The 16,425-nt window shown below is 37.7% G+C and overlaps 1 pseudogene; it reads left to right on the plus strand.

Annotated features, from left to right (window-relative positions):
• Positions 1 to 11,902: 11,902 nt before the first annotated feature.
• Positions 11,903 to 16,407, plus strand: LOC120182244 (annotated as a pseudogene).
• Positions 16,408 to 16,425: the final 18 nt, after the last annotated feature.

Consider the following 16,425-nt stretch of genomic DNA (forward strand, 5'->3'; position numbering starts at 1 on the left):
TGTGGTAGCCGCTCTACGTGAGATGGTAGCATCGTTGCAGAATGAGGTTCATACTCTACGCAACGAGGTAAGTTTAAGATTTTTCATACTCGTAATTCATTCGGTTGCTGCCAATACTGCTAAACTGTTTTTGTTAGTATTTGTTTTTGGTTTTGTTTTTGTATTTTGGTTGAAGTAATGCAATCCATTCAAGTTTCAATTTGCAGAAGAAGAATATTTTACTTTCGCAACACGAAAATGACTATCGCAACGCAGAAATGGCTATCGCAATGTGAAATGAAAATCGCAACGACAAAATCGCAACGCGAAATGAAAATCGCAATGCGATTTGTGTTTCGCGTTGCGATTTTGTCGTTGCGATTTCATTTCGCATTGCGATTTTGTCGTTGCGATAGTCATTTTCGCGTTGCGATTTTAAGTTTCGTGTTACGAAAGTAAACTATTCTTCTTCTGGAATGTTTATATATGTTGTCCTTTTAAATGTTTATATAAGTGCTTACTTCTGGAATGTTATCTGAGCATTTTGTGAACTATGATAGAATAATGACTTGGGTGAATACAATGCTAGTTTGAAACATATTTGTCTTTGTTTAATATCATGTCTGTTTATTTACTGATTTATGTATTAATTTTTTTTACCGGCCCGATAAGGTGGATGCTTTACGTTGGGTTTTCCTTGCACGACGGAGTTCACGCATCAGACGGCGTGGACGTGCTATTATGTCTCCGTTCACCCCAATGGTGCGAAGACTCCGCAAGAAGAAGCCCGACTCACCGGTCATCCCTCAAGAGTCCCCTCTAATCGTTCAAGAGGCCCCTATCCTCCCTCAAGATTCCCCCCCACCGTTCAAGAGGCCACTGTCATCGTTGAAGAGGTCCCTCCCACCATTCCAGAGCCCGATTCACATGGGGTAATATATCAAAGTATTGAGAAACCCCCACCGGTTCCGGACATGATGGATGAGAGTTGGCTCTCGTATGAGTTACCGGCTAGTACCTTTCCGGTATCTGAAGTGGAGAGGAGACAACTACCGGAAACAATTGTGGATAATACCCTTTGGGCTAAGACCGCAGTTGATTTTTATCTACATGAGCGGAGCCAAGGGTGTTACACTGACATCAGCAAACTCAACGATGAAATGTTTTTGTTGCTTGATCGGTCTTGGTGGGGTGTGCTATTAGGGGTTGAAGACAGTGGCTATTTGGATGGGGAGGTAAGTCTTATATTTGTCTTATATATGATTTTGATTAATTTGTTTAAAAATTAATGTAATTCACTAATATATGTATTTTTTGTAAAACAGCATATCGATGCGTGGGTGTCACGTCTACTAATAATAAGGAAGCTTAGGAAAAATAAAAAAAATCACTATATACAATAATGCCGGCGGCTTTTCACGCAGTTCACTTGAAGAATCAACGAGATGAATCATTTTTGTTGGGCAATAGACAAGCTAAACTTTATCCTGCATGGTGGGAGGTCGATAAGGTTAGTGTTTATTTTTTAAATTTTTAAAATTTTTTAAAGGTGTTCATAAATAAGTGCGCAAATAAATGAATTATTACTTATGATTGCAGGTGTTTATCCCTGTTTTGGAACGTCGTCACTGGCTTCTCGTCCAACTTCAGCTCCCATCCCTGAAGATAATAGTGTATGATAGCATGATCAATTACATATCACTGTCTAATTTGAGAGATATTTTCAAGGGATGGAGCTCTCATTTGGCTAAATTCTTGGATGGGATTAAGTATTGGAGTCATTCTGGACACAAGAAGCCAAAGAAGTTCAATGTCACAGTTGTCAGAGACGAGACCGCGCCACAGCAATCGCCGGGAGCCAGAGGGGATTGTGGTCCTCTCGTATGCCTTTGCTTGGCGCGTTTGACGACGGGAAACACAGAGTTTTTACCTCCCACCGATAGAGATAGAGCTGCAGTAGGCTTGTGGTTTCGGCATTATATGGCTAGAGCAATATATTCGAGACGCTGCCTACCTGCATCCGCGTTATGAAAGTGTCCATTGTTAATTGGTAAGTCAAATGCAAGTTTTGTTAACATATATACTCCTTTTGGTTTGAAAATGTTTGGTTAAGTACCTAGAATTCAATAATTTGCTGTTTGTAGGTTTTAGATGTGTAGGAAGTCTTGTTTGAGCAAATGTATGGTTTCTGCATGTTAATCCTTAAGTGAGCTGCGTGAAATGGATGTACGGGGTCACAAAGTTGTTGATTCATTGATTCAATAATTGATGAAGAAATAAGAATTATTATTATTTTTTGATTGTTTAATTGATTTGTAAAAGATGATTTGTAAATGTTGATTTGTTTAATTGATGTGTACATAATTCTTATTTGTGTTGAAATGTAATAGTTGATTTGTTGATTTTCAATCTGCATTATGTTGAAGGCAAAACAGACTATCGCAACGCGAAATGGCTATCGCAACGAGAAAATCGCAATGCGAAATGAAAATCGCAATGCGAAATAAAAATCGCAACGAGAAAATCGTAATGCGATTTTCATTTCGCATTGCGATTTTCTCGTTGCGATAGCCATTTTCGCGTTGCGATAGCCATTTTCGCGTTGCGATAGTCAAATGAATGTCTAATAAGTGATAACAACTGAACAGATCATAGCAATGTTCAAACTCAAGTTACTAATACATGTCTAACTGAAAATGTTAAAAGTGCACACATAAAATACACATAATGCAAGTTTTGTTAACATATATACTCCTTTTGGTTTGAAAATGTTTGGTTAAGTACCTAGAATTCAATAATTGTTAAAAGTTTATGCATGTTAATCATTAAGTGAGATCGCAACGCGAAAAGAAAATCGCAACGAGATAATCGCAATGCGAAATGAAAACCGCAATGACAAAATCGCAACGATTTTAATTTTCGCTTTGCGATTCCCTCGTTACGATTTTCATTTCGCATTGCGATTCTCTCGTTGCCTTTTTCATTTCGCATTGCGATTCTATCGTTGCGATTTGCATTTCGCATTGCGATGGTCAAATGATTGCCTTTCGCAACGCGATTCTGAATTTCGCAACGAGATAATACAGAATCGCAATGCGAGTTTCAAAGTTCGCAACAGGTTTTAGTTTCGCAAGCCAAATTTTTTGTGTATATATCTACGCAGCAGCAACAACTCATAACCTAAATCGCAACTCATTCCATCTCCTTCTATCACTCTCTCCGGCGACATCCGTTCCTATATCCAACGACATCATTCTCCATCCGACAACATGTCTTAGTTTCACATCTCGTTTGTTTAGTTACAACCATGAAATCATCTAATGTTGATCATGTTTGGATAGATTTGTGTTTTGGAGGGTCATGGGAGAATGTTCATGGTGTTTTACAATATATGCCTTTACCCATGAATCTTCAACTAAAACTGTCATTAAAGAAGTTAACTTATGAAACCCTAATGTTACGTGTTTCAAAGAAATTAAATTTAGAGCCCCTAAGTGGATTTAGGCTATCTTATCAGAGAAATGGTAAAGTTTATTTGTTAACCGACAATGAAGATGTTGAACGATTCATTGCTTACATTAATGTTTCAAGTAATGATGTTACATTGTATGTTGTTGAACCTAGAAGTAGTATTGTTGGGTCAGTAGCGGGTAGTAATCAACTAAGTGGGTCTCAAAACCCACAACCTTTCTCTAATCCAAATCCAAATCAACTTTCAGCACCAAATTCCGGTTTCGTATTGACCAATTAGACGATGATGAGCCAAGAGAAAAAATTGTGAGTACTAGTCAGTATTCGAAATTTGATCTTGGTCAATACCCGGACTTTGATATTGGTCAATACACGGATTTTGATGATGTTTCAGAAGAAGAAACAGACCCTGCGTGTAATGATTTTGATATTGGTCAATACCCGAATTTTTATGATGAAACACCCGTTGCCGAGGAAGATGTTGTTGATGATAATGAGGAGGAAGTTACGACTGTGAATGAACATGTTGAACATCCATTCTGTAATTCATATAATCCTGAAGAAGAAAAAGAAGAAGAAAAAGTCCCCGAATAAAAGAAAATGCCACGGGAGTATAACTGGAATATGCCAGAATTACTTCAGCTACCGGAAGAAGAGTTGGCAAAGAAAGCAGTTGATTGTTACACAAAAGTTATTCGTATCAAGAAAGATGATTGTTTTGATACAAAGGAAGACTTGAAGATAGCTTTGTATACGAAATGTGTGGAAGATGGCTATCAACTAAAAGTTAACAAATCAAGCAAAAATCGTTTTGAAACAAGGTGTATGATTGACAAAAACTGTATGTGGCGTATGATTGCAAAGAGGATAAAAGATTGCGCAATGTTTCAAGTTAGGACTTTTATTGATAAACATACATGTTCAAGAACCCAAGTTTTTCCTCACCATAGACAGGCAAACAAAAAGGTGTTGGATGGTTTTCTGGCTGAGTTAATGTTTTTGAATGGCAGGGTATATCGGGACATGAAATTATGACTGACATGAATGCTCGGTTCAAGATTAGTATATCATATTCTCAAGCTTGGAGAGCCAAATGTTATGCCTTGTAATTGTTGAGGGGGTTGCCAGAAGCATCGTTTGCCCAACTGCCGGCTTATTGTCACAATTTAAAGCTGAAAAATCCTGGGTCGGTAACTCATATCAAAACAGATAGAGATGGACGCTTTGAGTTGCTGTTTATCGCCATTGGTGTTGCGGTTAGTAAATCAATATAATTATGTTGACTCATTTCTGTTAGTTACATGCATTTCACATTTAAATGATTATATTTCTTGTGTAAATTATTTTGTAGATTCGTTCGTTTATTACTTGCATGCGCCCAGTTATTATAGTTGACGGAGCACATTTGAAAGGTCGATACCTTGGAGTAAACTTATTAGCAGTAGCCATGGATGCTAATAATGGGATATTACCAATAGCTTACGGGGTTGGCAAATCTGAAACCTCTGATTCATGGACATGGTTTATGGGGTATCTTAGGGATTGCATAGGTCCTATTAGCAATCTGACAATCATATCCGATAGGGCAAACTCAATTGACAACGCTGTTAGAAGGTGTTTCCCAGATGCTTTTCATGGACTTTGTGGTGTTCATTTGTATAGAAATCTAAAATCAAGGTCTGTTGGTATAAAAAAGCACAAATGGACATACTGGAAGGCTGTAAAGGCTTATCGGGAAGTGGATTTCAATAAGCATATAAACTGTTTAAGACGTGTTTTGCCTCAGTGTGCTCAAACACTAGAAGATGTCGGGTTTGAAAGATGGTCAAGAGTACATCAACTTGGAGCAAGATATGATTTCATGACGTCTAATAGTGTAGAATCAATCAACGCTCTAAGTCGTCATTCCCGAAAATTACCCATTACTATGTTAATGGAGTTTTTTCGAGCCTCTATTCAACAGTGGTACTACAAGAAAAGAAACCATGCAGGTATTATTTCTTTGAATTCGTAACTTATCATATATTTTACTAAGTATTATTTATTTAAATTTACAGGAACATTGGAACATTGTGTTACACCATGGACTGAAAAAAAGATAACGAAACGTGTTGTAAAGTCAACGTCATGGAGAGTTGAACCATGTTCAAACACTTTGTTTGAAGTACTGGATAATAACTAAAATGGGCTTGTCGATCTAAATGCAAGGACGTGTAGTTGTATGAAATGGCAAACATCTGGTTATCCGTGTGGCCATGTTATAAAAGTTGCTCTTCATCTAAACCAAGGTGATTCAAGCACATACGCTATGGATTGCTACACTACAGAAGTATATCGACAGACTTATGCCGAGATTGTCTACCCTATTCCACATCCTTCTGAGTGGGACATACCAGATGACTTACAAACAGTTTTGCCACCAGCCATGGACAGAAGGCTACCTGGCCGACCAAAAGTCACGATCGTATACCGTCTAAGGGTGAAGAGAAGAAGAGATCGACATGTAGTCGGTGCAAGGAAAGTGGTCATACAAGGTTGACATGTGGATAACCAGTGCCATCACAATCATCTTTTCCTCTACCAAAATATGGATCATCATCAAAATCCAAAGCTCATATGGTGTCAAGAAAAAGGCAATCAAAATCGTAATCATCTTTAAAATCCCAATCACAACTGGCTTCTCCTTTTGGGACTGTTAACTTAGGTGATTTTTAAATGCAAACGTTGTATTATGTAGATTTTGTGTGAACTTTTAACATTTTCAGTTAGGCATGTATTAGTAACTTGAGTTTGAAAATTGCTATGATCTGTTCAGTTGTTATCACTTAATAGGCAATCATCTTAATGTCTATCGCAACGCGGAAATTACTATCGCAATGCGAAATGAAAATCGCAACGCTAATTTCGCAATGCGAAATGAAAATCGCAACGAGGGAATCGCAATGCGAAATGAAAATCGCAACGCGAATTTAATTTCTCGTTGCGATTTTCATTTCGCGTTGCGATTCTCTCGTTGCGATTTTCATTTCGTATTACGATAGTACTTTTTGCCTTCAACATAATGCAGATTGAAATCAACAAAATCAACCATTACATTTCAATCAATTAACAAGCACAAATAAGAATTATGTTAACATCAATTAAACAAATCAACTTTTACAAATCACCTTTTACAAATCAATTAACCAATCAAAAAATAAGCAATAATTATTAGAGAAAATAACACTTCTACTATTGAATCAACTTTTGCAGCCATACATCATTTTCACGCAGCTCACTTCTGAGATTAACCTGCATAAACCAAACATTTGCTCAAACAACACTTTCTACACATCTAAAACCTACAAACAGCAAATTATTGAATTCTAGGTACTTAACCAAACATTTTCAAACCACAAGCCTATAAACATACCAATTGTTTATGGACATTTTTATAACGCGGATGCACGTAGGCAGCGTCTCGTATATATCGATCTAGCCATATAATGTCGAAACCACAAGCCTACTGCAGCTCTATCTATATCGGTGGGAGGTAGATACTTTATACTTCCTGTGATCAAACGGTCCAACGCCAAGCATACGAGGACCACAATCCCCTATGGGTCCTTTCGTTTGTTGTGGTGCGGTCTCGTCTCTGCTAACTGTAATATTGAGCTTCTTTGGCTTCTTGTTTCCAGAACGAGTCCAATAATTTATCGCATCCAAGAATTTAGCCAAATAAGAGCTCCATCCCTTAATAATATCTCTTAAATCAGCTAATGATATGTAATTTATCATGTTGTCATATACTATTGCCTTAAGGGATGGGATCTGAAGCTCGACGAGAAGCCAATGGTTACGTTCCAAAACAGGGATAAACACCTGCAATCATAAGTAATAATTCATTCATTTGTGCACTTATTTATGAATACCTTTAAACTCAATCTAAAATAAACACTAACCTTATCGACCTCCCACCATGCAGGATAAAGTTTAGCTTGTCCATTGCCCAACACAAATGATTCATCTCGTTGATTCTTCAAGTGAACGGCGTTAAAAGACGTCGGCATAATTGTATATCGTGTATTTATTTTATTTTCCTTAAGTTTCCTAATTATTAGAAGACGTGACACCCACACATCGATATGCTGTTTTACAAAAAAAGACATATATTAGTAACTTACATAAATTTACAAAAAAATAATCAAATTAAAATATAAGAAAAATATAAGACTTACCCCTCCATCGAAATAGCCATTGTCTTCGACCCCTAATAATACGCCCCACCAAGACCGATCAAGCAACAAATAGATATCATCATTGAGCTTGCATATGTCAGTGAAACACCCCTGGCTTCGCTCATGTAGATAAAAATCAACTGCGGTCTTAGCCCAAAGGGTGTTATCCAGAATTGTGTCCGGTAGTTGTTTCCTCTCCACTTCAGATACCGGTATGGTACTGGCCGGTAACTCATACGAGAGGCAACTTGAATCCATCATGTCCGGTACGTCAGAGGGTTTCTCAAGAATCCTACATATGACGCCATGTGAATCGGGCTCTTGAATAGTGGGAGGGACCTCTTCAACGATGACAGTGGCCTCTTGAACGGTGGGATGAGACTCTCGAGGAATGATAGGGGCCTCTTCAACGATAGGAGTGGACTCTTGAGGGATGACAGGCGAGTCGGGCTTCTTATTGCGGTGTCTTCGCACTATTGGGGTGTTCGGAGACTTAATAGCAAGTGCACGCCGTCTGATGCGTGAACTCTGTCGTGCAATAAAAACCCGACGTAAAGCATCCACCTTATCGGTCCGCTAAATAATTAAATACAAATATCAGTAAATAAACAGACATGATATTTAAACAGTGAAAACAAAGACAAATATGTTTCAAACTTGCATTGAATTCACCCAAGTCATTATTCTATCATAGTTCAAATTTGCAGAAGAATAATAGTTTCAATTGGCAGCAAACGAACAAATTTACTTTCAACCAAAAGACAAAACAAAGACAAATACTAACTTCACAATGTTAAAGAATACACAGTTTAGCAGAATTGGCAGGAACCGAACAAATTTACTTTCAACCAAAAGATAAATAAAAGACAAATACTAACTTCACAGTGATAAAGAACACACAGTTTAGCAGAATTGGCAGCAACCGAATAAATTTACTAAGCAATCTAAGTGAAATGGTTAATCTAAGTGAAATTACGAGTAAATTTATCATCAAGTTAAATATGGAAAATCTTAAACTTACCTCGTTGCGTAGAGTATGAACCTTATTCTGCAACGATACTACCATCTCACGTAGAGCGACAACCTCACCACGTAAAGTAGACACCTCCACACGCCATGCACCATCGTTATCGCGTAGAGTACCGATCTCCTCACGCAAGGCATTGACCTCATCACGTAACTCCCTTGACTCATCCCGTGGAGGTGGAGAACAGGGAGATAGAAGTCGTGGCATCTTTGTCGGTCGCCTATCATGAGGTGATGGTGGAGAAGAGACTCGATGATGTGATGGGATAGGTGATGGCTCTCGTTGTAGAGGTGTATAGTCGGGTCGATCAGGTGATGGCTCTGGGTGAGGTGATGGCTCTCGAAGTGGAGGAAGTGGAGGCTGCTCATCATTCGTGCCATCAAAAAAATGCTGACTAGCTTGCCACCAATCAGTGGCAAGCTCAGCCTCCGTGGGTGTCAGTCTCATTAATGGAGTGTTGGCCTCCTAAAAATATAAAAACTAAAACAAAGTTAAACGTCTACTATTAATAACTTGTTTATATATGATAGTATTTGTGTTAACTTACATTATTTATTGTCGCATATGGTATTAAGTCTTCTCAATCCAACATACGTTTCCTCTTTCAGGAAATAGCCCTAGGAATATCATCTGAGGATTTTAATGCATATGTCCGCATGCTGGGGAAAGCCTCGATATCCAAATCTACAAACAATATAACAAACATTAGTAATTGTTAAATAATTAATTATAATTTTGAAAACATTATATAGAAAGTCTTACCTTAAAGGCCCAAACAAAGCCTGACAAAGTGTATTTCGACCCATCGCCCCGCAAACTTTTGCAGTCATCAAAGGCAGACGACAACTTAGTCCAGGTAGCTTTCCATATATACGAACCCCACGGAAACAGATTCCATGCATTTAGGTCCTCTACCAATAATATTAGCTCCTGAGGAATAGGTTGTCTGGTCTCTCTGCCTAAAAAGCTGGCATACAAAAGTAGTAGAAGGCATACTCGGACAACATCGACGTCATTCATCCGAGTAAAACCATCTTTCTTATTAAATAATTTCTTCATGTCGTCGACGTGTAAGTTCGGCTTCTCTATTGACTCATCAGGAAAAACCCTAGATAACCATGATGGGCGGGTGATATGACGAGTGTACCGGCCTACATCATCGTGTCCGAATCGTAGACCAGTGATTAAGCAGAACTCCTTCCGCCCAAAACAAGTATACGCCGGTGGAAAATGAAACCATATCTCTTCCTCACCACGTTGTATACTGTCGGGTAGCTCGCTAGTCATGGTCTGAAGCCACAAATGGGTCAAATTAGCATCTCCACCCGGATGATGTACTCTCAACCATGGCCCGAAGCAGGTTTCTTCAAACAATTTTCTTTGTGCAGGTGAAAGCTTCGAAGCAATTGTAGTGGCTAGGCTAACTTTATTCCTTAATGTCAATGAAACCGAAAAAAATTTCTACAAAAACAATAAACATACCAAGTTAGATATACCAAAAACTACACTGTCAAGATATACCAAAAACAATAAACATAAATAGTAGTTTATTCTTGAAACTAAAATTTGCAACACTGTTTTGTCTTTTGGTTGAAATGAAAATCGCAACGAGATAATGAGAATCGCAACGCGGAAATGACTATCGCAACGAGAGAATCGCAACGCAAAATGACTATCGCGACGAGAGAATCGCAACGCGAAATGAAAATCGCAACGCGAAATGAAAATCGCAACGCGAAATGAAAATCGCAATGCGATTTTGGTTTCGCGTTGCGTTTTTTATTCTCTCGTTGCGATTTATTTCCGCGTTGCGATTTTCATTCTTATTCTTCTTCTGCATTACCAAAGACAAAACAAAGACAAATACTAACTTCACAGGCTAAACAGTTTAGCAGTATTGGCAGCAATCGAATGAATTTAATAAGAAATCTAAGTGAAATGGTTAATCTATTATTGAAATTACCAGTAAACTTATCATCAATCTCAATATGAAAACCTAAAATAATGCAAAAATTTCAAAATAAAATAAAAAAAAACTAACCCTCGGAGGTTGATTTCCATTTCTGAATGATTGTGAGGGATTTTTGACTGTGAATGGTTGTGAGGGATTTCGCCGGCGATGGGGACGGAAATCTTCGGAGATGGGGACGGATTTCGCCGTAGAGAGTGAGAGATGGAGATGAGACTGAGTGTTGTGATTTTGGGTTTGAGGTTATAAGTTGCGATTACTGTGGACGGTTCAGTTTCCGATTTATTAAGAAAAAATTCGTGTTTGGAATTTGAAAAAAAAAATACGCGTTAATACGAATGGCGCTATGTAAATCGCGTTGCGAAAGTCAGAATCGCGTTGCGAAAGTCAGTATCTCGTTGCGATTTTGTATTATCGCATTGCGATAGTAAGTATCGTATTACGATAGTCAGTATCACATTGCGATTTTCCCAATTCGCGTTGCGATTTACTTATTCGCATTGCGAATTAGGAAAATCGCAACGACATTGTAGACCATCGCAACGCGATTTCCAACTATCGCAACGCGAATTTGCGATAATGGAGATCGCGTTGCGAATTAGCGATCGCATTGCGATTTTGTTGGTCATTTTGGTAAATCCGAAAAAAATTGGTTAAAATCATATATTATAAGACATTTTTGGTCACTGAGACGATTTTCTCTATTTAAAATAATTAATGTGTTATTTTTAAATAAGAGTGGACGTGACACTATCCCCAATTTGGGAGACCAACTTGTGGTTTGCCTATTCTCGTTGGTGAAACTGATGTGCCAAAGTGTCATTTCCACAACCAAACCAAACAAAAAATCAACAATTAAAATATAAAAAATATTGGCATTATTTTAAATACTACTGACAAATAAATAAATAAACAAATAAATTTTCTGTGGTCACAAATCTTTGTTGGATAAATTGTACCAAAAGTTATTGAACTATATTCAAATATTCTTTTTAGTCTCTAATTTTTCAAAAAGTATAATATTGTCATTAAGTTTATAAATATATTAGAAATGAGTTAATTATCTTTACCAATTATTATAAAATAATCATAAGTTTTATCAAAATGTTAAAAGTAGTCTTTAAATTCATCAAACTTTTATACTTATTATATAACATAACGATGATCAAAACGATCATTTGAATATAGTTCAAGGACCTTTTATATACTTTAACAATCTCTGTTTATGGCATCTCTATTTTTCGCATCTTTTTTGATTTCGTTTCTTTCGAAAGTACTTTAGCAGTCTTTTTACTCTGAAACCTTCATTCCTGAGATTGCCAATGCATTTTACCATTTCTTATTCGGTTTTTCGGTTGATGGAAGGCTAGATTTTGACTAGTCTCACATAAAAATTCAATCTTTGATCAAAAACCCAAATCTCTACAGTCTTTCAAATTAGCAGCTTTTTGGGTTGATTTTCTGGGGATGGCATCTTCATCACTGGCGAGTCCGCTATGCACGTGGTTGGTGGCTGCTTGCATGTCTGTCAGGTGCGGAAAAGACCAGTCACACTCGTCAATGCTCCGTTCATCAGCTTCTTCTTCTTCCAAGAGACTCGGCCGTTGGGCTCGTACTAGAAGGAGAGCTATTCTTTCTCAATGCGGCGGCGGCGGCTCAGCAAGCAACCAAAACGGGGGGTTGATTTCGTCGGTTTGTGGATCCGGCATTCAAGGCTTGATGACTTCGTGCTTAGCTTTTGAGCCCTGTGACGAGTACTATTCCTCCAAAAACAGTAGCATTTTTGGTCAAAATGGAAGCTTTTCTCCTTTGTTTGGATCCAAAATCGTTCCCTTCAATAACAATCGCAAGCAACGCAGACTCGATCGAGCAGCTGTCCGTTCTGGTAAATTTTTTTAGCTTTTTTTCTCTTTTATTCAATAGGAAAAACGTATGTTGATTTTTGCTACCTTCTTAAATCTGGGTTTTTTTCTTTTATTATTTTCATTTACAGCTGCTTTTGTTTTCTTCAAAGCAGTTTTGGAATTGGAAGTGAAAAAAAAAACAATTGAATATAGAAATATAGTAAGCTGAGATATACTGATACTCATACACCCAGGTTTTGTTTTTAATTATGAAAAATTTATGATTCAATTGAAATTTACTGATTAGTTGAGAGTTAGTAATGCAGTTGAATTCAAGCTGCTATTAGTTCTATGGTGATGAGAAATTATTTGTTTATAGGATCATGTAATTTTAAGAAAAAGGAAACGATAAATGTGCAATTTTTTTATTCATAATATTAAATTATGAATACCATAGATCTTGCTCTGTCTACCCCCTTGCCTTCAGTCCTTATTTTATCCCTGGCAAGATGGGGAGGCTGATATTGTTTTTTTGGTCTCGTATTGTGTCATCTTGTCCTGATGAGCATTTTGTTAGATTCGCTGCCACCTTCGATATAAAATAAGAACATATTTGTCTAAGCATACTAGATTTCTGGGCTTTATTGTATGTATGTGTTTGTTTGTTTGTTTGTGTATACATCATCTGCTAAATGGTGGTGATAATGGAAGCATTCTTCATGCATATAATTTCATATAACTTGCCAGTTAAGCTACATGTGATCGATGGGTTAATTTATTTGAAAACGTAGGAGAAGCCATGGCTGTAGCTGTGCAACCCACAAGAGAAATCACGACAAAGAAGAAACCTCCTATGAACAAAAGACGAGTTGTTGTGACAGGGATGGGAATGGTGACTCCGCTTGGTCATGATCCCGACGTCTTCTACAACAACTTGCTCGAGGGTGCTAGTGGTATAAGTGAAATCGAAACTTTTGACTGTTCGCAGTTTCCAACTGTAAGTTGTGTTTAGTATATCTCAGCTGCTTTCGTTTGCACTAGCGCTTGTTCTTACTGCTCCCATTTTCTCTCTAGAGAATTGCTGGAGAGATAAAATCTGTCTCGGCTGATGGTTGGGTTGCACCGAAACTTTCCAAGAGGATGGACAAATTCATGCTTTATATGCTTATTGCTGGAAAGAAAGCGTTGGAAGACGGTGGAGTAACTGAAGATGTAATGGATGAGTTAGATAAGCGAAATGCGGAGTTTTGATTGGCTCAGCAATGGGTGGCATGAAGGTATATTTTGCAGTTTATAGTTCACTTGCCTTTATTTTATAACGATGATGGACACTTAGATATAAGAAATGCTGACAGCAATTACCTGCATACTGCATACATTAATTCGAGAGTGGTACAATTTTGAATCATAAGTGACATAGTGTCTATACAACCCCACATGAGGGCATGAAACCTTAAGAAACAAAGTGATTTTACAGTTAGTTTTCATTTGTAGTTCCAATAATTCATTTATGTGGTTTTTGGATTGAAAAGGTTTTCAATGATGCGATTGAAGCTTTGAGGATCTCGTACAAGAAGATGAATCCTTTTTGCGTACCATTTGCTACTACAAATATGGGTTCGGCAATGCTTGCAATGGATTTGGTGAGCTTAAATTTAGAATTTGCAATGTTAAGATAGATGTTGAACTTTGAACTTCGACCTTCAAAGTTTAAACTGATGATTTCTTCAGCGATGGATGGGGCCTAACTATTCGATCTCCACTGCATGCGCGACAAGCAACTTCTGCATATTAAATGCAGCAAACCATATCATTAGAGGCGAAGCTGTAAGTTGAGGAAAGCGAGAAAACCCAATATATGATTAGTTTGTTTTTATTACTCTGAATCTGAGGTATTTGAAACAAATTCGCAGGATGTGATGCTTTGTGGTGGCTCAGATGCAGCAATTATCCCGATTGGTGTGTATCTCTTTCTCTTTTTTGTATTTGACATCATTTTACAATCTTTCCAGTTGGTACAGCAGGATGTACTCGATTTTATGATATTTTATTCAGGATTGGGAGGATTTGTGGCATGCAGAGCACTCTCTCAAAGGAACAACAATCCCACCAAAGCTTCACGCCCTTGGGATGCTGTAATATTTCAACAACTCTTGAGCTTCCATAGTTTCATTTTTCTTTTGTTGTTCGTTTTATGAAGTTGTTTTTAATCCTTGGTGGTTAAAATGCACAAAAAAAATTTGGTCTTCTTCATGAGTGTTATTTACCTGGATAATGGTTCTAACTTTTACACAGAATCGGGATGGATTTGTCATGGGGGAAGGTGCTGGGGTTCTGCTTTTAGAAGAACTGGAGCACGCTAAGGTACGCTTTCTTCGACCCTACAAGCCTTGTTTGAACCATAGGTTTGCACATAGTGGTTTATGGTGAAGTTTCGGGGAATGCACATTAGTTTCCTTCTTAGAAGGGAAAATTATCGAGTTTAGGTTTCTGATTTTGCAGAGGAGAGGTGCCACCATCTATGCAGAATTTTTGGGTGGAAGCTTCACTTGTGATGCTTACCACATGACTGAGCCACACCCTGATGGTAACGAGCCTTGTCTTTACTACTGCAATTCTTTCTTCTTTAACCCGAAAGTTATTTCTATCCAGTGTTTCATTGTAGAGCTTTTGTTCCGGTTCTTTTTTTAAAGCATTTTTATTAGAATAATGTTGTAGGATAGGCTATTGAGTTTAGAGGAACCTTAGGTCAACTTCTTGTTCTGTGGGTTTGGTATTCGTTGCACGATTGTCACTCATATTCCCAATATGAACCATTAAACTAACATCGATCTTGTGAAATCGAAAAATAGGTATTGGTGCCATTCTCTGCATAGAAAAGGCCCTGGCTCAGTCTGATGTACCAAGAGAAGATATAAATTACATTAATGCTCATGCTACATCTACACCATCTGGAGACATTAAAGAATACCAGGCTCTTCTCCATTGCTTTGGCAAGAATCCTGAGGTTATTTTCTGTATTATTCTCTGATACTTGCATTTACTTGCAATTTGCTTTTCATGTTTCTGCGTCGTGATTTGTAATAAGATCTCCAATATTTGCAGTTGAAGGTGAACTCTACGAAATCAATGATTGGTCACCTACTGGGAGCTGCTGGTGCTGTGGAAGCTGTTGCAGCAATACAAGTATGCCGAGCTTTGATTATTTTTTTCTTTTCTTTTTATGGGACTTGAGCATTGATATGGTAATATTTATTTATTGTAGGCAATAAAGACTGGTTGGGTCCATCCGAACATCAATCTAGAAACCCCGGATGAAGGAGTTGTATGTTGCCGTTGCACCTTCCCCTTCTTCTTTTTTTCATTGTTATTTTTCTTTGAAAGTTACGCTTTGAAGCAGCTCGACCTCCATCTTTTGGCTTTTTTCCCTTGGTTACCCGATGATATTATCTTATATTGCCAACAATTCTGGTTCAGGACACGAACGTGCTCGTAGGGCCAAAGAAAGAAAGATTGAATGTAAAGGCCGCATTGTCTAATTCTTTCGGGTTTGGTGGCCACAACTCCTCCATCATCTTTGCGCCATACAAGTAAAAGAGTTCAATCATTGCTCTACCCCTGTTTTCTGGGATCTGGCCGAAGGTACGTAAGCTGGCTTATGGGACACTTAAGAATCTGCTGATATATATAATTTCCGCCGGCAATTGGGCTCGGTAGCTTCGTTAACGCAGTTGGCGTTAATTTGGTTACACCAATGACCAATTCTGTTACTTCGATACCAATATATTGTAATAGGAATATAATATATTAATTTGGTTATATTATACAAAATCAATACTCATGATATAATATTACTACTATCAACCTAAATTTATTAAAATTGTTCTAGTGGTCCTTAAATCGTGTTTGGTATGTGAT

Source organism: Hibiscus syriacus, unplaced genomic scaffold, assembly GCF_006381635.1.
Source record: "Hibiscus syriacus cultivar Baekdansim isolate YM2019G1 unplaced genomic scaffold, ASM638163v2 tig00112634_pilon, whole genome shotgun sequence".
Taxonomy (NCBI): domain Eukaryota; kingdom Viridiplantae; phylum Streptophyta; class Magnoliopsida; order Malvales; family Malvaceae; genus Hibiscus; species Hibiscus syriacus.